This window comes from Schistocerca nitens, chromosome 2 (assembly GCF_023898315.1).
Source record: "Schistocerca nitens isolate TAMUIC-IGC-003100 chromosome 2, iqSchNite1.1, whole genome shotgun sequence".
NCBI lineage: Eukaryota > Metazoa > Arthropoda > Insecta > Orthoptera > Acrididae > Schistocerca > Schistocerca nitens.
In genome coordinates, this window is record NC_064615.1 from 873,233,339 (window position 1) to 873,257,326 (window position 23,988).

At 42.6% G+C, this 23,988-nt stretch overlaps 1 protein-coding gene across 6 annotated transcripts in view; it reads right to left on the minus strand.

Annotated features, from left to right (window-relative positions):
• LOC126237160 (long-chain-fatty-acid--CoA ligase 4) overlaps window positions 1-23,988 on the minus strand; it is a 244,608-nt gene that overhangs the window by 80,923 nt on the left and 139,697 nt on the right. The window contains exon 1 of one of the 6 annotated variants that reach the window (XM_049947013.1): window positions 9,628-9,751. The exons of 3 other annotated variants lie outside the window; for them this stretch is intronic. The gene's annotated coding sequence lies outside the window, so the exon portion shown is untranslated. Of the gene's footprint in view, window positions 1-9,048; window positions 9,206-9,627; window positions 9,752-23,988 lie in introns of those variants that run through there. 2 more of the 6 variants (XM_049947009.1, XM_049947011.1) reach the window with 2 other exon arrangements.

Sequence of the window (23,988 nt, forward strand, 5' to 3'; positions counted from 1 at the left end):
TCAAACTTCTTAGGAAAAGACGGTACACGCTAAAGAATATTTTTTGCAGTTCTATAATCAAAGCTGTAGTCAGTTCTTAGAGTTAAATGAAAAAGTTACGATGATTTTGGTTTCATATCCCGTCGATGACGGAGAGCTCAAGCTCGTATTAGGAAATGCTGTGATTGAAATCGGTAGTTTCCTTTTCACGCAGTAATTGCCTGAAACAATTTAAGGAAAGCAGAAAATACCTAAATCTGGATGGCCTTCCTTACGAAGGATTTCGTTGTCAAATCCCTGCTTAACCCCGTCCGGTAGAGTCCAGTGACCATTACATACTAGGACGTGCTGAAAAGCCTCCAAATTTATGTAAATTGTAGCGTGTAACGTGGCGGTGTTTGACGTAACTGTCCGTGAGAAACAGCGTGCTATAATGAATTTAGAATCTGAAGAGTTTATCAACATGGAGCAGCCGTACTTTCAGCGTGACACTGCCAGACCCCACACGAACATCTGCAACAATCCGACGCCTTATGTTGACTGCTATCTATTATCCTCCATACAGTCCCGGCTTGGTCCGGTCCGATTTTCATCTCTTTCTAAGGCAAAACCTTCGAGGACCTCATTTTGATAGTGACGCAGCGGTACAAGCAGAGCTGAGGTTACGGCTCCGTCAAACTTTCTACAGTTAAATAATCACCTGGTCTCGTTGGGAACAATGCGTTCGTCGCCAGGGTGACTTGATAAATGTGTCAACATGAATCAAGATATGGAATATTTATTTATATTTAAAAAGCAGAGTTTTCACAAATTCTGACGCATTACTTTTCGGCGCACCCGCTTACTATCAGATGGCACGTAGAAAACGAATACTTTGTACAGCAAGAAATAGTCGGAAACAAGGGGACTGTGTCAAAGCTGTTGCCCAGAAATACTGGGTGATTAGAATGACAACAGTAGTTTGCTGTTTAAGCTTTTCATAATACGTCGTTACAGCTATGTGAATGTTATTTCTCTTTTACTCGCCTTGAGTGCTAACTGCGCCACACTGGGGTCATATGATTAGAACATTAATCCGTTACTTCGAAGAAACGCCTCAGCCTTGCCCAAGAACTCCCTGGATTGGATTCTCACGATGCCTACCCCAGACTATTCCATTCGTGCTGTCTGCTCCGTTGAGAAACATGCACCAGTGCTTCAAATGGAGCGAAGCAACTGAGACCTGCATGAATTAAACTTACACCATTATAAATTGCAGTTTTTAGAAAAAAAATTTCCAGGCATAGCGTTACGTAAGGAGTTTTGAGAACAGGTTTTAGCCAAGGTTAACGCGGAGGTCGCATCTCATTTCCATCTTAGCGACTATGTCAACAGTATTTCCATTAAACTGGAAAATATCTTTACTACCTTTTTAAGTTTTTAACTTTATGAGGAGAACCATCGGCTCGATACATCGCTATTCAATTATTCTTGGTGATGAAGTTTTGAAATCCGCGCATGCGGAAAAACCATTTGGTTCGACGGAGACGCGATATACATTTCTCACTTTCAGTGGGAACCAGCCATTCCACATTGGAAAAAAAATCCTTACTCCGTGGCTAAAGCTTCTCTCAATACCCTGTTCCAGGAGTGGTAAGCAGGATGGGTGGGTACCGATCGCGGAGTAAAAGGTTTAACTGTTTGCCCAATTACGCGAGAGCAGGTTCAGCATTACCTGAGGAAACAAGTCTACTACGTACTATAAGCTGTGTTATAAACAGCTCGAATGCGCGCGAATGCTATTTGCATTGTTAATGTGTGCACCGAACTATTGGTAGCACTTATTAGTCACTTTCTTCGAATGTGCCATCTCCTACTCGTACGTGACGTATTTAGAATGGGACTTTAAAGTTCCAGTAGAGCGTATGACAAGTTATGAGGCCGTAAGCTGATGGTTACTGGTAGAAAAATTTCGGGACAATAGTGGGGGGAGTAGCATGTAAATCAAGTATTTGCTTTAACGATTCTTCAACCCAAATTCTGCTGAACAATTAAGTCATATAAATGAATCCACTGATAGCCTTCCGTGTTACACTCTGAAGTTAGTCTATTTTACTAAATTACGCGAGTGACCTTTAAAATTAATATGTAAAGCAGTTGCCTCTAACTGACTATTTGTAGTTTATATGTTTGTAGCACTAAAATATCAGCCCAGATCTATTTTGCCGCCATGATCAAAAACAGTGGTTTTTATGAACTGTATTTCAAATGTTTAAAAATATCCTCAAACGACTAATATCGTGTGCTTTTCACCTAAAAGCAATTATGACTGCTTTGTAATTTTGAATTTGTTTTTGTAGCTTCGACTACTGCTGCCACCTTTGAGCTATTTACAATTCATGTTTCAAACAACTTACTAGACACCTTTTTATTGTATTTGTTGCGTAATGAAACAATTACGTGCTAAAAAGTATTAATTGGAATAGTAAAGGCTTGTGACAATGAATATTACGTCTCAAGCGTCAATCAGTGTTATTTTCAAATTTACGTCCACAGTACAGTTAGATGTTGCGAGAATTTTTTAAAAAAGCGTCCCTTATAAAGAATGAAAATAGTTTCCATGTCTAACCAGGTTGAGAGCCTCATTACGGGTATGAGTATTCTGTCAAGCGGAACCTATGTCTGGTCTAGCTTAGCCGTCAGTCTCTGAAAATTCCTCTGCGCGCATTTTATTCAAAAACTGAACACCACGCGCAGTTGACCCACTTCGAAAAGTGGCCGCGCACGCTGTTTACCGCTTCAAGAGCAGGGGAAAGTTCCGATCTGCGCGCAGTTGGGATCACCGCAGCAGGAAGAGAGATTTAAAATCTGTGCCACGCCCGGGACGAACCCCGGTCCCCCGCTTACTAGGCAGATGTGCCGATCTCCCACAACACTGTTGCATTTTGGCTACCACACCAGTGCCAACTACCCCGGTTCAATGCCCACCCTAAAACAAATTAATACCTTCAGCCCACTTTTCCCTTTTTACATCGTCAGTATTGCGGAGTCTGACACTGGAATATTCCGCAGCTTTATACGTTATGGAAAAATCCTGCCTGTACATCAGGCGTAAGCGAGCTACTGATCTGATGGAATTACGTTTTCCTGAAGACGTGAGTCAACTATCTTTGTTAAGTATAGAAGCTGAAGCACACATTTTTATTCATTGCTTCAGCTTCTATCCTTATCGGGGATAAAGTTGCCTCTTATCTCCCGGAAAATTAAATTCTATCAGGTCAATAGAACTGAAGCTGTTAAGGGGTGTGTTGAGCTGGGTTGCCAGGTGTTTGGTTCTTCATCTAACTGTTCAGTATTTCAGCACGAGTTGTTCGGTATTTTCAGAATTCCATTCATACCATTAATTTATTGATTTGCGAAACCAAGTCAACAAACATTGGTGCGCTGCCGCAAGCGACCTTGCTTGATCGTCGTCCGCCTCTTTCTGCGTTCGGCTGCCGCCGCCCGCACCGCCAGTCGCTGTGCACCGGTTAATCAGTTTAACTTCAGTGTAACGCTTTTGCTTTTTGACTTAATATGTCTGTCTAATCTATTTGAATAAAAATTATCAGAAGGATAATGGCAGGCCCATGGAGCAAAGAGTCTTCAGTTACATGAATCATTTCTGGTCTGAAGCAAGAAAAATTTAACGTCGCTGTGATAAAAGAATTGTATATTCGTTTTAATCTTAAGTTCGCGTCATCCAAAGACATACCAAAAAGTAAAGGTGACAAAAACCTGAAAGCCGTAACTAGCAATAATACATGTAATTTTTAATGTTTATTAAGTGTATAAATGTTCATCCTCTGCTCAGCAAATCCTTTCTCCAGGCAATGTTCGGTAATTTAATCTGGCAACCCTAGTCTTTAGTTGTCTACGTACTAGCTCGTTCAATATTACCGCCCACGGAAATCCATGTTCCACGGATGAGTCCCAGTCCGACACAGGGTTTTAATCCGCCAAGAAGTTTCATTCTTTTCTGGCAGGAGGAACATTCGCATATCGCTGAGATTCCATGGCCTACGGGAATTTGGAATACGAATTTTTCTGCAGCGAGCTTAAAACCTTACCACCTACCATATACTTCAGTCGGTAAGACGGAAAATTCCTCTAGAAATAAATCTAGCTCTAGTGTTGCGCAGCAAGTTACCACGACTAACGACAAGAGTATACTTACAATGTCGACTTCTCAAGTTTACGACTGGTGCGGTAATTGATGCAACAGCTTACGTGTACTGCCATCAGTTTTGTTGGATCTTATCACGGGATTGTTCTGTCCTCAGATATGCGCTACAGTTCAAAGAAGTCTGCGCTGCACATGGCTTTGACAGATAATCTCTTCGCGCATCTGTCACGTGTTACTCTACGAACTTCACCATATCTTTGATTGAAGACATAGGGCGAAGTGTCATCATTCACTCTTACTCAACGAAGACATCAAGAAGCTCGAGAAAGGTTTTTGCTAAATTTAGTTTTATGGCAGTTCTCCTGAAACTAATTTCGAATCAAATATATGAAACTCCTCCTCGCATTTGCGCAACACCTTCACATATTTACATAAAGAATGGCTGGTGCAAGGAAGCCGAGTGGGTTAAATGCAAGTTCCAAAACAAATTTGTGAAGTGCTCATATGTACTAGCGGCAATTTTGACAGGGCTGAAAGCTGAATGGAATAAATTCATCCGTTTACCTTTTAATGAAACACCGATAACTTTTCCCGTTTGTCTTCAAACATTGCGGGTTTACAACACTGATACAAAACGCCGTACGCCAGCTTTGCTCCCACAAAAACTACAGCTTCAGCAGTCCCTTTTCCTCCGACGACAAATCTCATGCTTACAGTTTCATTTGTATTCTAGAGCTGCTTCAAAGATCAGTATTCTCGTCAAACCGAATCTCAAGTTCGGAGTTACTGTCTTTACTCGTTCGTGCAAATAGAAGTTAATTAAGTGCTGGATGGACATCCATTCGGCGGGAGTGCTCTTCAAATTCAGACACCAGCACCAGTATATGGCTGTGTTCGAGCTTAGATCTGAAAGTAAACACTGGAATTTATTTTCATCACAGGTAAGGTCTGTTTTCCGGTAACGTCGCGTGAAGGTCTGTTTGCTAAAATGCAACTGCGTTTATTACCTCACCTTTATTAGCTATGCTTCAAATTCATGACCGAAACCACGAATGGTGAATTTCCAAAACGACAGTCATATTTTCACGGTTTTATGTTAAGAGTACAGCCCTGGTCCAGAGCCCAACTTTAAACGTTTAATAGTTTGCCAGCGAAACAACCTTAGCCCAGGACATGTTTTATCACTTGTCAGGTAACAGTCATTCTCAGCTTTAAGACGGTCCAATGTCTTACTTTTATGTAGTTTACCTGTAAAATCTAAGTAGAAATTGACAACGGCGTCTAGCAGTTACGTAGTGTTGAAAATGACAAAAGCCAGAAAGAAATTAGAAGTTCAGAGTACACGAAAACAATAAAACCTGCAAAGTTTAAAGGTTTCGAGCACACGAATCACTAGCGGAAACTAGATTTAGTTAAACAGCTCCTACTTGGGGTAAGAAGCTAGTTCTGTTGTACAGAAATTGTATACGTTATTTTAGATTACTAACACTGGTCAAGACAATTGTGATTTGCTTATTTATTTTCCAAGATTTCAGATGCAAGAAAAAATGCTTCAACTTGAACTGAAAATGCATTACTGGAAGCTGTTAATTACATGAATGAGTTTGCAACTAAGAATAATTGTGTTCTTACAGGTACAAATTTTAAGTAATGTAAGAAGGTGAACAGGACTGAAAGAAGAGTGTCCACTTTTGTTAAAGATTGAGACAAGCGGATTGACATATGTAAGAACGCATTCCTCAGAGATTTGCCATGTTACTGAACTCAGGGTGAAGAGTTTATGCAATCTGGAATGTATTCTGAAGGCCTCCGTGGAAAACAAAGCAACGCAGAAGAGACTGATACACTTTATTGCCTAGCTTCCAACTAAACAAACCCGCTGTGAAAATGTTTACCACTACAAATCAACTAATCGTAATGTTGACCAACACCAATTTACTGAAGCATTTTCGTTTAAGATTTTATAGGGCCAGTGTAGACATGCATTACGTGTGAAGAAATGCGCGTTTAAGTGAAAACCAGTGAATTTGACTGTGCTTAACGTGTAGCTGCATCAGAATAACCATACACAAACTCAGCGAAAACTCTGCAAAACACGAAGATGCAATTAAGTTATGCACCTGTAATTTTACTGCATGTACAATGCATGCTTGCCTAAATTATTTCCGGACATGTATTATTGTCAACTGACCGTTCCACTTTCCTCTTCACAATACTAAAACTATTATCTTACGCCTACCATGATGGTTAGACTAAAATGTTCAGATAACGTATGCAGTTTACAGTTCTGCGTAACGTGTGACTAGCGCTCCTGGAAGAAAGTTTATCGAGGGGAACGCTATTTTTTTCAAACACTGTCTATTTTGTTTAGTGGTCTATTCCTGTCTTCCCTCACTCAGCTTCCTGTAGTCTGTCGTTTCTACCTGTGGACTAACCGATCTTGTCGGATTTGTTGACAGGCTGTGAACGTGTTGAGGGCCCCTCGAGCAATAGATTGTGTTAACCGTAGCTTGCAGTTCTAGAATTTCATTTTCGAGGCACTTCATCCTCCGAAAGTTAGAAACTGGAAACTATAAAAATAGACACTTCTGCTAAAGTGTTTGGAGCCATGACAGCCGCCCCATCCCCTAGTCCGCTCCTGGACTTTATTAATCCATTTATCAACTAACGAGGCAATGGAGTTGCGATTAATACAGTGACCAAAGGCTGTGGCGCTTTCCCAGGAAATAAATTGAAGATATCCCATCGATAAAAGAATATACAGGGCATGTTCCGATGACTGTAGGGCATAGCGAGGAAATGGGTTGGTATGTCCCCCAGCACAGTAAAGACGCTACTCCTGCTCAGACACCGTAAGACCTCAAAGAAAGGTCAATATATGACATGTGATACAGAAAGTAACGCATACATCTGATGTAGTTGGAGCACACGAAAGCGAGTCCGAAGCCTTAACCAGTGAGCAACGTCGTTCAGTGTGTCAATGAAAATATCTATCGGCTCAAGCAGCTACTGTCTGCGCCAGATGTAGTCAACCTTTTTTACTTGCCAGTCACTTTTAGATCTGTTAGTACTAAAATTTTCTGACCTCCCACTGGTTCCACAGTGCTGGTGATTTATAAAGTATGGAAGTAACTTTATAAAATGTATAAAGCAGATATGCTGCAAATTAAAGCATAATTACTTACCAAACAGCGAAAATTTCATGAAAAACGAAAATTTAATAACCGACGTTTACCACCCACTATGAAAGCTGTAACGATACGGACCAGGTTGCCTACCACTGGTGTGGATTCTTACAGCTGAATCTTATTAGCGCGTTAGCCGGAACAGACAAGATTGGCTAACTATTCAATTCTGTCTACATAGCCTTAGAAAATAGTGGATATGTAATTTATACATAACGAGATATTTGTTTTTCCCACCCTCACCTGGGAGAAGATGGGCATTGAAAGCAGTAACTTGAGGCATAAGTATACATCACAATCTGAATTACAAAAACCAAATATTCTTTGATAGTTCCTTCGCGGAGGCAGATTCACCCCGAGAATTATTTTAACGTCTAATCTGCGTTAAACACCAATCTTCCTTCTCATATACATAAAACATTCCAATGAGTATTCTTTAACTGTTGACGTATGCCATCAACGCTTGCTGCTGCCTAAAGCAATTTGCGTACTACGTCCCACTTTTGTACAAGCTTTCCCGCTGAGAATAACTTTGAAACCTGTTTCAGTAAACTTTCTAGAGTCCATCAAGCTGTGCGCCACGGAGCTTAAACTTTCTTTACGAGGACGATGGAACCTGCAGCAAACGCCGAAACTACTTGTTTACAACCAGGTCGTAACGAATATATTTACTGTTCACACGAAACAACTCGCGGTTCCTGAATTTGTGTAACGTATGCTACATTCAATTTTTTTTACAGGAAAATTTTCCACACGAAATATATATCAACGGGTGGAGCTTTGGGCTCTTGCGTTAATACTGTCAGTTGAACCATTTCACCTCATGGCTTTCGGGCTTTCCGAAGTAACAACGCTGGCATTTGTGTCCATTTCCTATAACCTAAAATCGGCAGATCTGTAAAGCAGCCTCAGTTTTAATGTTCAGGATGGTCGCCTAATAACTTAGACAAGATTGGCTTATTTCTAAACAGGAAAATCTATAATGGGAGGCCACTGCCTTAGTCGGCTCTTGAGGGCTAACCTTGTCCGTCGATTTCTGCCGAAAGACAGTGACGTTTGAGCCAACATAACTTCACTCCCACACCATTTAAGTTTCTGCTCCGAAACTCAGCTTACTACACAAGGGTATATTGCACCTGCAGACAATATTTCTCCAGAGACTCGAGTCTAGGAGCTACCCAAGAGACTATGCTACTCATTTTAACGGCAACAGATGCATTAAGCAGCATACAGCTACCGACGCAAGAGGGATATTTTCACGCTGAAGATAAAACTTCACTGTTATCGGGTATTGCAGGAGAAACGCTTTCTGCGATGCCCTCAATACACCATATTACTGGAAACTGGAAAATTTTGCGATGGTTTATGTCAAGTTGTTTCGTAGGCAGCACAGAATGATTATTTCACGATGCTAAAAAACTGTTCTTAATCCTTCCACTGATTACCTACTTAGATTCCAGGCTACATACAGGATTCATCCCACACTGTCTGGAAAAAAGACAACGTATAATAAAATGTGCTTTCCAGTTAGTTATCCGGCCGCGTGCATAACACTTAAAGACGAATATAGTGTGCGTGTAAAAGGGACATATACAGGAACGCTATTCGATACGATCGTCCGCCTTGGCGAGTGATATTTACCGCTCTCAACCTTTTGGTACATATATCCAAAGTTTTATTGCTAGTTGCCGAAGCCAACGAATTCACAAGCAAAATAAAACTGGTTGCGGTGGCACTAACCTGTACCTCAGTCCATTTGAAGTTGTCACTGATGTCACGCTACAGTCTGCACATTTTCTACGTCATTGGCCAACACGGAGAGGCGACTCGTATCGAATATTGCTCTTATCCGAAAAAAAAAAGGATAACTGTCATGATGCCTGGTGTCATTCACTAGATTCACGATTGGGGTTGGCAGCACACTCGAGTCTTATAAAAATATTAAACAATTATAAGAGGAAAAAACCGTCCAATTACAAGCGTTACGCAAAGTAAGACGTAATAGTGGGTCCTAGAGAAAATAGCGTCAAACAAGCCTTATATGCGCTTGCATTAAGGCAAAAGCCACCATTCAAATGTACTTTCGTAAGCAAGCATTCAGCAACAGTCTTGTTTACAGTTTTACGCTTGCAAGTCTATAGATCGACGCGATTTGTTGACAGACATTTCCCGAAAAGCAACTAGCCCCCTTCCCAGGACTCCTAGCGTTCAGGGAAGTGGGTCCACTACACAAAAACCAGCAGGAAAGCCACATGATCGCCCCACAAACACCGCGACAGCCGCCAAACAGCCCCTCTCACTGTTAGGTGGTGAAATTACCTTATCACCTAAGCGGAGGCAAGGCACGGCGTGAGTAGCGCTTATCGTGTGGGCGGCGACGGCGACACAAACGACTTTGCGCGCAAGCGTGTGCGCGTACGACTGAGCGACCACGCGGCCTGCACGGCGCTCTCTATCCCGGCCGCGGGGTCACGTGTACCGGCACCGTCTCAGCCAATGGTGGGCCTCCACGCGCCCCCACCACCACGCGCAACCTGTGTGATTGCTTGCGTCCTGCCGACTCCTCAGTCTATCGTAATTGGTGCCAAAGGGCGCTTTCTCAGATAGGTCTGCGGCACTGGCCAGTCTCGCTGTTTATCACCGGGCATCTAATAGTGGGCGACCGTGGAGCAGGCTCTGAGATACGCGGTACACTCCTCAGCTCCACGTGGGGTATATCGCTGATACTTTGACCTTTAACTGCGCGTGTACACGTGAGTTAGCCAATTCCCGCCAAAGAACACTCTGCAGTATTGCTGCTTCAGACCTGTATCGCACAAATGAATAGAAATAAAAGCCCCTGCACAGGCACCAATTTATCGGCCAACCGACCGATCAATATTGCGGCAGCCTACACACGTCCAGCGATTACACCGCCTCCCTCATGTGATTTATTGCAAGTTAATTGCGTTTGTTCTACGAGATCCCGCTCTATTTAACACAGAACGAAAAACGGGGATTTGCCTTGAATATTTAAGAGGTAACGGAAAAAAAAAACGCAGAGAAAAAGCAATAGGGAAAGAAATGGCTAATGCAAGGAAATAGTAACCCACGTTCTGTAACTTAAGCAGCCGGAAGCCGATGATTTTTCATTGTTGTCTAGGAATGAATCAATCGTGCATTTCGGAGCCGCTGATCATCATCAAACCATAGTTAAGGAGAAAGGGTAGTCATCACAGAGTCCGTAAGCTGCGAGAAGAGGTAGTTAGCTACAGTACGATTTCTAGCCAACGGCAGAGGTTAAGAGTTAAAAGTCAATAATGTTGTATCCCCATAATTATTAACTAAAAAGATTCCTGAACTCTGCAACGCGATTTAAAAGCTGACTGAGTAAATACAGCATGGTTTTGCAAATTAAATAAAACAAGACATTCATGTAAACGTTATTTATTTATTTAGCAAAATAGATGACGGTAAGTTTAAGAAACTCAAATTCGAATAACAAAGAATACATATGATGGTGGCGCACATCATCTAATTAATACAACACACACATACCAAGTGAAGGATTTAGCAACTGTCAGAACTGGAAAAGAAATCCCACACTGTTCTTCATAACTGAGGACTTAAATATAGGTTGGACTTTTCTTCAACAACAATGTAGCAAGTATTTTATGAATTAACGTCCGCTGAATCTCAATATTTTAATTTCTAATTTAATTTCCGATACTTATCGGGAATAAAACCTAAAAGCAGAAATAGAGGTCGACGGACTTTTGTTCTGTATGCCACACGAAACGCCGGCCGCGGTGACCGAGCGGTTCTGGGCACTTCAGTCCGGAACCGCGCGACTGCTACGGTCGCAGGTTCGAATCCTGCCTCGGGCATGGATGTGTGTCATGTTCTTAGGTTAGGTTTAAGTGGTTCTAAGTTCTAGGGGACTGATGACCTCAGATGTTAAGTCCCATAGTGCTCAGAGCCATTTGAACCACATGAAACAGTTATAGATTCGTTAAAAATGAGAATTTTTGTATCTATATTTGCTACACTCACACTATACATCCCACAAACATCTGCAGTCTTTAAATTTGTTCAGCAACTCTGTCCTTAAAAGTTTGGTCCGCTTCACAGCTTGTCATGTATATTAGAATGGCATGTAATCCCGTACGCACTGACAACAAAAGACGAACTTTTGTCGAACGGTTTTTACGACAGCGCTACACACGGCACAAGTTGTTGGGACGGGTGGTGATGGGTTGGGTGTCGAGTGGTCCTACCCGCCAGACACCCCGTCAAGGAAAGTTCGTATGTTGGTCGGCCAAAACGCCTACACACGTCCAATTATTGGTCGGTCGGTTGGTGCGTGTGTAGTGCCCTTCAATATTCAGGAATGCCACAACTTTGGCGGCCTTCGACATGACCCTTTCTCTTGCATTCACCGAGAAGTGTAATACAGACATGCAAGTAGGTTCTATTGCGGTGCAGTAGGATTAAAACTTACATAAAAAAGTACTAAGTTATGTGCCTATGCCTGCCAATGAGGGCAAGCAGTGGAGCAGTATCATGCTTCGGAAGGAAACTGTTTTTCGCGCTTTCAAGGTAAATGTGAAACTGAGCACTAACTATAGCTTCTCAGTCTTTCCTCCGAATAGTGGGTATTAAACAGAATTGTAAACGAGGACACCGTAGATGTGGAACACACTGAAAAGTCGCACAATCTGACTTGGCTACATAATTTCGATCCCCTGCAAACATTTGCAAAAATCGTAAATACCAGAAACCATGTGTGCCAAAACGAAAATCTGCATGAAATTTAATCTGACAAAAAAATTAGTAGTGAATTTAAAGTATCCTATCTCCACGAAACTGGTAAAAATTTTGCCTCACTTACACCAAGATTCCGAGAGTTCCGTAACCTGTACAGAAAATTGGAATAGATATAAACATAAACATCATTTCCGCCCTTTTTATTGCTCATGAAAACCACACTTTGCATGTTGTACCACCATAGAGCGAGACCGTCACAGGTGGTGGTCCAGATTGCTGTACACACCGGTACCTCTAATACCCAGTAGAACGTCTTCTTGCATTGATGCATGCCTGTATTCGTCTTGGCATACTATCCACAAGTTCATCAAGCCACTGTTGGTCTAGATTGTCCCACTCCTCAACGGCGATGCGGCGCAGATATCTCAGAGTGGTTGGTGGGTCACGTCGTCCATAAACAGCCCTTTTCAATCTATCCCAGGCATTATCGATAGGGTTCACGTCTGGAGAACATGCTGGCCACTCTAGTCGAGCGATCTCATCTTGAAGGAAGTCATTCACAAGATGTGCACTATGGGGGCACGAACTGTCGTCCAGGAAGACTAATGCTTCGCCAATATGTTGCCGACATGGTTGCACTATTGGTCGGAGGATGGCATTCACGTATCGTACAACCGTTATGGCACCTTCCATGACCCCCAGCGGCGTACGTCAGCCCCACATAATGCCACCCCAAAACAGCAGGGAAGCTCCTCCTTGCTACACTCGCTGACTCGCTGGACAGTGTGTACAAGGCGTTGCTCAGCCTGACGGGGTTGCCTCCAAACACGTATCCGACGATTGTCTGGTTGAAGGCACATGCGACGCTCATCGGTGAAGAGTCCTGAGCGCTCCATTCGACATGTTGTTGGGCCCATCTGTACCGCGCTGCATAGTGTCGTGGTTGCAAAGATGGATCTCGCCGTGGACGTCGGGAGTAAAGTTGCGCATCACGCTACCTATTGCGCACAGTTTGAGTCGTAACACGACGTCCTGTGACTGTACGAAAAGCATTATTCAACATGGTGTCGTTGCTGTCAGGGTTCCTCCGAGCCATAATCCGTAAGTAGCGGTCATCCACTGCAGTAGTAGCCCTTGAGCGGCCTGAGCGAGGCATGTTATCGACAGTTCCTGTCTCTCTGTATCTCCACCACGTCCGATCAACATCGCTTTGGTTCACTCCGAGACGCCTGGGCATTACCCTTGTTGAGAGCCCTTCATGGCACAAAGTAACAATGCGGACGCGATCGAACCGCGGTATTGACCGTCTACGCATAGTTGAACTACAGACAACACGAGCCGTGTACCTCCTTCCTGGTGGAATGATTGGAACTGATAGGTTGTCGGACCCCCTCCGTCTAACTGGCGTTGCTCATGCATGCTTGTTTATATCTTTGGGCGAGTTTAGTGACATCTCTGAACAGTCAAAGGGACTGTGTCTGTGATACAACATCCAAAGTCAACGTCTATCTTCAGGAGTTCTGGGAACCGGGGTGATGCAAAACTTTTTTTGATGTGTGTATTAATAACAATTTGAAACTAAGATTTTCTTTGTATATATTCAGTTGTGTGATAGTGCCAACCCCCTTTCAAATTTTGGGTTCTGGTGGCTGATCTGTGTACATTTATACTATGAGAAATGCAGGAGAGAGGGTGTTAACAACCCTTACACTCAAACGAATGTATGCTGTTCTCCGGCTTTCAGAATGGTACACTGTTGAAGTACCAACACTTGCACACGAACACTTGTCAACCGTTAATGGGAGGAATAAAGTTATAGGTAAGTTAAGTCGTAAGCTGATGGCATTTCATTTCCTATAATAGCCCTTTAACGCAGCAGTTATCACGATTTTGCGCAAGAACGCTACAGATTATTTTTTTTTAAAAAAATTTGCCAGGTAGTTTGGTCGATATGAAGCTCACAATATATCGAAGATTGGTGTGGTGCATGATAATCTGCGTGAGCATTGTCTTTCAATGAGCGGCCAGGGGACGAGAATGTATCTCTAAGGAGCTAGCAGAGCGCTGCAGCTCCTGTAGCGACCGCACGGTGCAGCCCGCGGCAGTGTTTGTAAACACGGGCGCCTGCTGCTACACTGCGGCGGGCCACCCATTAGCAGAGACCCACCAACGAAAACCAAAGGCCCAAGTGTGGTAGGCTCCGCATGTGCTATCACGTGATCACTTCCACTGCTCTCAAAGGCATAAAATGTTGTAATTGGCGGATCACCAGTATACCCTCAAATGTATTGCATCTTCCCTATGAAATGCGTGTAGCGGGAACGCGTTTCAACCGATTTTCACACTTCCTCCTGCAATTATACACACGACCTCCCGCCTAAGAGGCCCGCCTTTGAACACTAATCCTACCTTCCACTTCTTAGGTTGCGAAATGTTAGGATTCACGGAAGTTTAAATAAGGTTTCACAAGGAGCGGTGCTAAAAATACTGTTCTTACAAACATGAACGATATATGTTTTGAAAGTTTCGAGAAGATAATAAAAATTACCCTTTTGAAAATTCTGTCAAATCACTATGGATTCGAACTTGTATCACAATTAATACTCCGTCTCCGGTAGGCATAAAATTTTCTGCCTCGACTTATTAAACGTATTTATTTCTATTGTAGATTCCGCTGTTCTGCCGGAATGATGGAATAGATGCAACAAAAAATTGCTACAAAACCAGTTTTAGGGATACATTCTATTTTCAAAAACTGTTATAATGCCAACTTTTTCTTCTTTAAATTTCTTCCTAACTGCGAAATACTTCGATGTACATCATTCGTCTTACGATGATATCAAGGTAGTGCAAACATGTTTGCTTGAGCGTAATAAAACGGGGTTCAGTGTCAGTGATATTAAAGGACATAGTACTTGAGTAAAATGAGATTGTTGTCAGGCCATGTGTTTCAAGCATGCACTCAACTGAACGTTCACTTATTATAAACATTTCTAACCAATACATGTCCTACACTCTGTAATACACTCAGTGCATGCACGTTTAAACCATGGTTTGCCACAAAGCTCGTTTCTGTTTTATTGTGGATATGACTGAAGTATATAAACATCGCTGAAATGATTACGAGGTCCTCTTACGATGAATATCCATTGACGCATTTCATAGTGAGGTAGAAAGTGATACAACATTAAAAAAGGGCTTTTATTACAATTTTTTAGAACAGAATGTATTTATAAAATTCAATTCGTTTTGTAGCAATTTACGTTGCAGCTAGTACTTGAGAATGTCACGACATCGAAATCTCGATCATGATAGATAGATATCCAGCCATCACAGGCCCTGCAGACCACGCGCTACTTCCACAAACTGCCTCCATTCCTTCCTGTTTTGTGCCCGGTTCCTCCAGGTGTCTTCAATTCCCAGGGCTGCTACGTCCTTCGCCAGGTCCTACATCCAGCGCTGCCTTGGTCGTCCAATGGGGCATTTGGTGTTTGGTTTCCCCCTCTAGTGCCATCTTCGCCTGTCTTCCGTCTGGCATACGGGCTAAATGGCCCACCCATTGTACTCTTTTGCTCATTATCTTCTGTCGGATAGTTGGTTGTCACATCAGAAGGTAGAGTTCCTCGTTTTTCCGCCTCCTCCATTCTCCGTTCCGTTATCCAAAACTGGTTAAAAAAATGGTTCAAATGGCTATGAGCACTATGGGACTTAACATCTGAGGTCATCAGTCCCCTAGAACTTAGAACTACTTAAACCTAACTAACCTAAGGACATCATACACATCCATGCCCTAGGCAGGATTCGAACCTGCGACCGTAGCAGTCGCGCGGTTCCGGACTGAAGCGCCTAGAACCGCTCGGCCACCACGGCCGGCCCCAAAACTGGTCCCCATATCTTCCTCATTACTCTTATTTCAAATATTAATAGTTTTTCCTTTTCTCGCTTAGTCATGCTCCATGTTTCTGAACAGTACATTACTGCTGGGCATATCACTGTGTTGTAGGTTTTCATCTTAGTGTTTGCTGAGATCGATTTAGAGCCTAGCGTCTCTCTGAGGGAATGCATGCATTTCAATCCCACTGCTATTCTTTCCTTGACGTCCGGTTTTATCTTGTTGTCCGTGGTAAACCAAGATCCCAAGTATTTGAACTGGTGTACTCTCTTGAACATTTTGCCATCTATCTCAAGAAATTCTTCCTGCTCTTGTCTTCTTCCTAATTGCATTAACTCTGTTTTGTCTTGATTCACTTTGAGCCCTACCTTCTGTGCATAATTGTCCATTTTCTCGTACATTCCTTTCAACTCATGCTTTGATTCACTTAGCAGTACTATGTCATCTGCATATGCGAGACAATTGAATTTACCGTCCATCTGTACTCCAGCCCACTCCTGTTGCCTACACTCTTTTATTACTTTCTCTATGAAGACATTGAACAGAACAACATGAGTGAGCATCGCCTTGTCTGAGGCCTGTCTCAATCTCGAATGTTTCTGATGTGGCTCCTCGGAAACATACTGCTGCCTTTGACCCTTCCATATAAGCTTGCACCATTCTCACTAGCTTCTCAGGGATTCTGAAGTCACGCATTGCATTGTATAGGCTATTCCTGTGGATGCTGTCATATGCACGTTGTAGATATCTTTATCATATTCCCAGTGTTTTTCAAACAATTGCCTTAGTGTGACAAGTCTTCTATTGTCGATCGGTTTAGTCGAAAGCCAGCTTGGTACTCCTGTATGTTGTTCTCTATGAATGGTTGCAATTTTCTGAGGATAACGATGGACAGTACCTTATACGTTACATTCAACAAGCTGATTCCTCCGTAGTTACCACATTCAATTTTGCTTCCCTTCTTGTATATTGGGCATATTATAGCCAATTTCCATTCTTCTGGCGGTGTATCCTTCTCCCATATCAACTGGATCAATTTATATATCTCTATGTGTATGCTGTCACCTCCCTCCTTGATTAATTCTGATGTTATTTATATTCAATCTCGATCATAAATAAATATATTTAGGAACAGACCGATGGATAATGTAATTTCTGTAAAGCTACAGAGCTGGACGCCAGTAAAGAAAATGAATTATCTTCTGAAGGTTTTACTGTAAGTTTCTATGATCGTATTTACAGAAATAATTACTCATTTCAATGTTAGCTTCAGACGACGAGGAACTCGCAGGAATGCGGCTGAATGAATTCGTAAAAAAATGAGGATAACATCTTACCCCCTTGTCATTTTTAAGTCACGAATCTAAAAATAACAGGAGCGCCGAAGGATAACAGGGGGCTGGAGGTAGAAAAGCAGTGGAGGAACGCTTAGTCAAACTTGTGCAGCTACCACCTTCCCTCGGAGGGAAGGTCAGCTTAGGAACATACACGATTGTATTTGTTATACTGAGTTTGTTACTTGTACATCGCAAGAAAAAATTTAAATCTGCTAGTGGACACTTTCTACGAACCCTAGAATACTGTATTTTTATTTTCCATATAGATAGTTCTGGCCAACCTACATAAGTTCAAATCTCTGATTTCCCTAAATTGCTCCCGACAAATGTCGACATGGTTCGTTCTGAAAGTTCATGGTCGATTTCCCTCCACATCCTTGACACGATCCAAGCTTGTGCTCTGTCTCTAATGACCTCGATGTCGACAGGACGTTAAACCTAGTCTTCCTACCTTCCTATTAAATAACTTGCGAGAGTGTATTAAATGTCATGTAGATAATGTGCTGGAGTTTAAGAGAGAATCAAAGAAACTTCTGTTTGCTAACACGTACTCCACTGAGTACCTTCAGAGAAACTCTTTAATTCGATATTTAGGTTATATTATAATTAGATTCAGCAGTATGACACAATAGACTTTCGTAATGTTAAGCCTTTCATTGTGGTGACATTAAATTAAAAGTACATCTTTGACTTGTATCCACGTCCCAAAGAGCATTCATGGCGTCCATGGAATATAACCAATGTAATGTAGAAATGATATTCACTCTCAAAAGACTTCCTATGATGGAGGGAATGAGCCAAACTCAGACAATGTTCGGAAAAGCCGTATTGTCAAAGGTGGCGGTTGCGGAAAGGTTGACTTCCCTTGTCGGACAAGTTCGGGTAGGTAATCATTTTCGGCACCTTATACATCGACATTGTCACACGGCTAAAAAACCTACCAAAGTACGTCTTTATTTGCTCAGTTCACTGAAAGCATATCCACCGCTAATAACCGTGCTTCAGAGCTAACAACCATGCTACTGAGCTCCCTGAGAACTCAACCACTGACTGGTTGTTTGTCGAGATGTGAAACTGAATCTGCGTTGCTGAACAAATAATCAAGCAAGATTAGGATGACATATCAAGTGTTTGTGAGAGGTATGTATGAGTTATAGCTAACGAATGTTAATGCGAAATAAAGTCTTTGATAAGAGAATGATTTACGTTGCAGCCACAGGTCTACGTTTGTGCCTTATTTAGCGAATTCTCGATATGAAAACGAAAACTGCATTATAAATTCAGAAAATCTGCACTACAGTCTAGGTTCATCTTAAGAGCTAATGTCTGTCTTTTTTCCTGTATCTGGAGGTGTGGCCAGCACGATTTATTGCTCATATCACTACCATGGTCGACACATCCGCTGTACGCAATGATGCCTGTAGTTTCGGTGCGTAAGATTCAGGTATTTTGTTGACAAAAATCTTATTACGAACCCAAGTTAGAAGCTGAGCCCCCCCACCCCCTCTTACTCCCCACGTCTCTCCCCGATTTACATGCAAGTATGCTTCACATTTGGTTTCCGATGCTTTCCAGTGTTGCACTGTTCTGATCTTGCCAAGACATCTATTCTGACAAATATTTCCCTCTTTTCTATCGTCACTTTTTTTTTCACTCCGGAATCTTCTTCCACCTGCAGTCACTTTAATCTACGAAGCTCAGAGCGCCCGGCTGTGACAGTTTTTGCGAAAACAGATGAACGTCCGTGTGGTGGATGAATACACTGGACCACAAAATCTATAATGTGGCAAGAAGACCCGCGTGTTCCAGGTATTGTGTCTCCACCATAAGGTATATGGTTTAAGTAGTTCTTCAGCTAATTAAGGCCATGTAAGTTTTATTCCCAAGGAATAGAAAACTGCGTGCGATGCAGCCGCAACGAACTACATTATGTCATCAAAAGTATCCGGACACCCCCACAAACGTACGCTTTTCATATTAGGTGCATTGCGCTGCCACCTACTGTCAGGTACTCCATATCAGCGACCTCAGTAGTCATTAGACATCGTGAGAGAGCAGAATGGGGCGCTCCGCGGAACTCACGGACTTCGAACGCGGCCAGGTGACTGGGTGTCACTTAGGTTAGGTCATACGTCTGCACAAGAGATTTCCACACTCCTAGAAATCCCTAGGTCCACAGTTTCTGCTGTGATAATGAAGTGGAAAAGTGACGGGACACGTACAGCACAAAAGCGTAGAGGCTGACCTCGTCTGTTGACTGACAAATGTGGTTCTAATAGCTCTAAGCACTATGGGACTTAACATCTGAGGTCATCAGTCCCCTAGACTTGGAACTACTTAAACCCAACCAACCTAAGGACATCACACACATCCATGCCCGAGGCAGGATTCGAACGTGCGACCGTAGCAGCAGCGCGGTTCCGGACTGAAGCGCCTAGAACCGCTCGACCACAACGGCCGGCTTGCTCATAAGCCACACATCACGCCGGTAAATGCCAAACGACGCCTAGCTTGGTATAAAGAGCGCAAACATTGGATGACTGAGCAGTGGAAAAACGTTGTGTGGAGTGACGAATCACGATACACAATGTGGCGATCCGATGGGACGGTATGGGTAAGGAGAATGCCCGGTGAAAATCATCTGCCAGCGTGTGTAGTGCCAGCAGTAAAATTTGGAGGCGAAGGTGTTACGGTGTGGTCGTGTTTTTCATGGAGGGGCTTGCACCCCTTGTTGTTTTGCGTGACGCTATCACAGCACAGGACTACACCGATGTTTTAAGCAACTTCTTGCTTCCCACTGTTGAAGAGCAATTCGGCGATTGCGACTGCATCTTTCAACATGATCGAGCACCTGTTCATAATGCACGGCCTGTGGCGGAGAGGTTACACGACAATACCATCCCTGTAATGGACTGGCCTGCACAGAGTCCTGAACTAAATCCTATAGAACATCTTTGGGGTGTTTTGGAACGCCGACTTCGTGCCAGGCCTCACCGACCGACATCGATACCTGTGGGCGATTTTTCTGGTCCCTCGTTTTTAGGGATAAAAATTGGCTTTCGAATGGTTTTTCGCATTCAAAAAGCACATTTCTTGCTACTACAGGGAAAAACTGATAATACACACAGATGGAAACGTTCCTTTTCAGATGGAAGTTTAGTTTTGAAAACCCTTTTCAGTTTACGCAAAGAACTCGTCGCCATTTTTACTCTAGTGTTTATTTTGTTGTCCATTATACATTGCACTTCATTGTGATACATGACATGGAATGAAGTGCCTGCTTTTGATTATGTTAAGTGTGAGCTACTGTAAGACCATAGCAAATGACTAGTTCACAGTCGAGTAAAACGTTAGTATATAGATTTAGAGTTTTCTGCTTATGGATGGTTAAAATCACACAAGAGACCAAAAAAATGCTAATATCTATCGGAAGTAATTCATCTTTCTACCCTGCAGTGTTTGCCACTACGCTGAGCCAACGCGGAACTCAGACTTAACGGTCGCGCCACTAACGTCTTTGAATAACATGCATTCCATTGTGAGAGACGACAGGTATGAATGTCAGGAACTACTCAGAAAGTCTTCTTGTAGTATCAGCTATGTTTACTTGCAGTAATTTTAGTCTAAGGCGTAGCGAAAGGAAAGGAAAGCTGCACGCTGTAAGTTTATCAGTGCAAGATTTTTAAATGCAATACACAATGTATGACAAATAGCGTCATCTCCGAATGGTAATTACGAATTTTGAGGAGATAAGTAGTTTATGCAACGCTGACACGGCACACTAAAACGTGTAAAAATTATTTAACCAAATATATTTTTGAAAACCAAATGGGGAAACTTTACGGAACTAAAAAATTACGCGAAATGAGAAACGGCCGTTATCTTTTCCCGCATACTAAGACTGCCCGTATTGCGTTGAAGTCACATTATTTTCTTTTCTTCTTTCGTTATTTTCCACCAAACACTTATTTCCTTCGGAAAGCAAACAATAATACCGTTAAGCAAAGTAGCATATTCGTGCAGAGGTATAATGGAGGTGGTGTAAGGAATCGTGATGAAGAAATAAACTTTCATTTACTAATACATTCATGCGCGTATCGCAGTAAATTCATAGAGTAATAACAGGGCTTTGAGTATCGCCCATTGTATTTGCGACGCGCACATAAATGTAACGATAAATACTAATCACCTTCTCTTATTCTACTTTGATTATATCTCGCCACGAGTGTATACGATGCTAACCATTAATATTACAATTATTTCGTTTCCAAGAATGATTCCTTGGAGCGATACAAATTTTAATGTCGAACACTCGAAAACGCCTGTGACCTGCTGGGTGCATGTTTCCCTTGTAAGAACGTTTAAATTTTGTTTGTATCCCGACTGATTACATACAGTACCTATGGGCTGCAAAGTGAATCTCAGATATGCACTATCGGTGTAGATAAACGCAGCCAGTGGATACGCTTCCGAGAGCAAAATAAATCTTCTCAGGAATCCATCGAACAAAAATCTTATCACCTACTTAGATGTACAGTCGCTGCCGCTCCAGATGCGCCACTGACAATTAAATGGGTCTACCTAAGGTATTAATTCCTTGATACCTCCATAAAAACTGTTAGAAATCATTCTGTTCGGTTTCTTGTTGCAGCCAACGTAGCAACGCATGCTTCTAGAAGCTAAATAGCTACAATGACTTGTACTTCTCACGATGTAATAACATTTCTCCACGTCAAAAGTGAGAGAGATGGCTGTCTCACTGCTTACGCTGCAGCTAAGCTTGAGCTTATCCATGGCGTTAATTTTCGCTACCAGAGGTAAAAAAAGGTAACGAATTATGGCAAAAATCATTACTCAGTGAAACAGATTAAAAGTGGCGTTCCCATAGTCAACCGCTGACATTTGTCAATTCCCTGAGTGCCTACAGCACAGAACTGAAGCATCAGCAGGAAGGAAGCGGTTTTGCTGAAACTTCCGGCACACATACGCCGAGGATATAAAGGAAAGAAAAGCACGAATAGGAGGCTAATTGGTGAAGTCAGTCTGTGTGGAACAAATTCCTTTGCCATACAAACGGAGGCGGAATTTGAAATCACTTGCCGAAGTACAAAGATGCTATCTTACAATATTAATACTAGTTCTCCTCAAAACAAATTTTTCTTGTTACAGGCTAACAGCCGCCGAGGGTCGTCCTTTCTGCAGTGCCGCAAGAGTTTGCGAAATTCGAAACATTAACAATCCATCAAAACTAATGGCACGATAATTGTGTGTTGCCTGTCGTTTAAATGAATGAAATACCGTACTTTATAAAAAAAAAATGCGCAATATGCTACTGGACGATCGATAGTCATCGGTTCTACTACTAATGTAATATGGCGCTGCCGCCAAGGTAACGCATATCAACCGAAAAACTATGTAAGGAATTATGAAAAAATATTACTTACGGTGGTTGCCATGCTTACTGAATGCTGGTCTAAAGCTAATGCAGACTAGTTTGTGCCCAACGTTTCACCAGTTTCGAGAGAATCCATATGCTTTTATTGTCCAGACTTGTCACCATTTACAGTAAATTGGTTCACCATTCTGTACCAGATACTAAGCAGCAACGAAAGATGGAGTGTATGTCATCTGCATAAAGTTGAGGCTAGTGGTTACTAGCACGCGAAGTGGTTCTTCTTATTTGATTAACATGCAAAACGATGATAAATAACTTGCAGTCACTTGGCAAATCTTTCGGGGAAAACAATAATTAGTTGTGAAACGGCCTCGTTTGGAAAGGAAAAATGTCATCGAATGACGCTTTGGGAGTAGAAAAATTGAAGGATAGGGGTTATGAATTAGAACATGCATCCTGCTCGCCGGCTTCGGTACCGGATGGTTTCCAGCTAATCCTACAACTAAATGCATTTTTGACTCAAAATCGTTTTGAGGCCGATGAAGGTAGCTACAGGCGAGTATTCTGCAGACGTTCTAGAATAATAGTTAAAGTATGAATGTTCTTACTGTAAAAAGATCAGTGGTTGGGGTTTAATCATCATAAGCGTTTATTGTTCGCAGGTACGCCACTACCCCGAGACCAATCGGAACTCCTTCAAACCGCAGCCCGCATCTCGTGGTCGTGCGGTAGCGTTCTCGCTTCCCACGCCCGGGTTCCCGGGTTCGATTCCCGGCGGGGTCAGGGATTTTCTCTGCCTCGTGATGGCTGGGTGTTGTGTGCTGTCCTTAGGTTAGTTAGGTTTAAGTAGTTCTAAGTTCTACGGGACTTATGACCACAGCAGTTGAGTCCCATAGTGCTCAGAGCCATTTGAACCATTTGAACCAAACCGCAAGTAACTTTCTGAATGGATGAAATGTGATTCTTCCAGGGGAACAGAGCAGCAGTGTAGTGGCAGATAACCGCAACCGAAAGTTATTCGATACAGCAGCATGCGAGTTCAGTCGCAAGGTCAGCACCGCGCCACTACAGGGAGTCTAGGGGGGAGATGAGATGGGAGGGGAACTTCTGCTTACAAGGGAACCTCCCCATCGCACCCCCCTCAGATTTAGTTATAAGTTGGAACAGTGGATAAGCCCTAAAAAACTGAACACAGATCAATCGAGAAAACAGGAAGAAGTTGTGTGGAACTATGAAAAAAATTAGCAAAATATGCACGCTGAGTAGTCCATGCGCAAGATAGGCAACATCAAGGATAGCGTGTGCTCAGG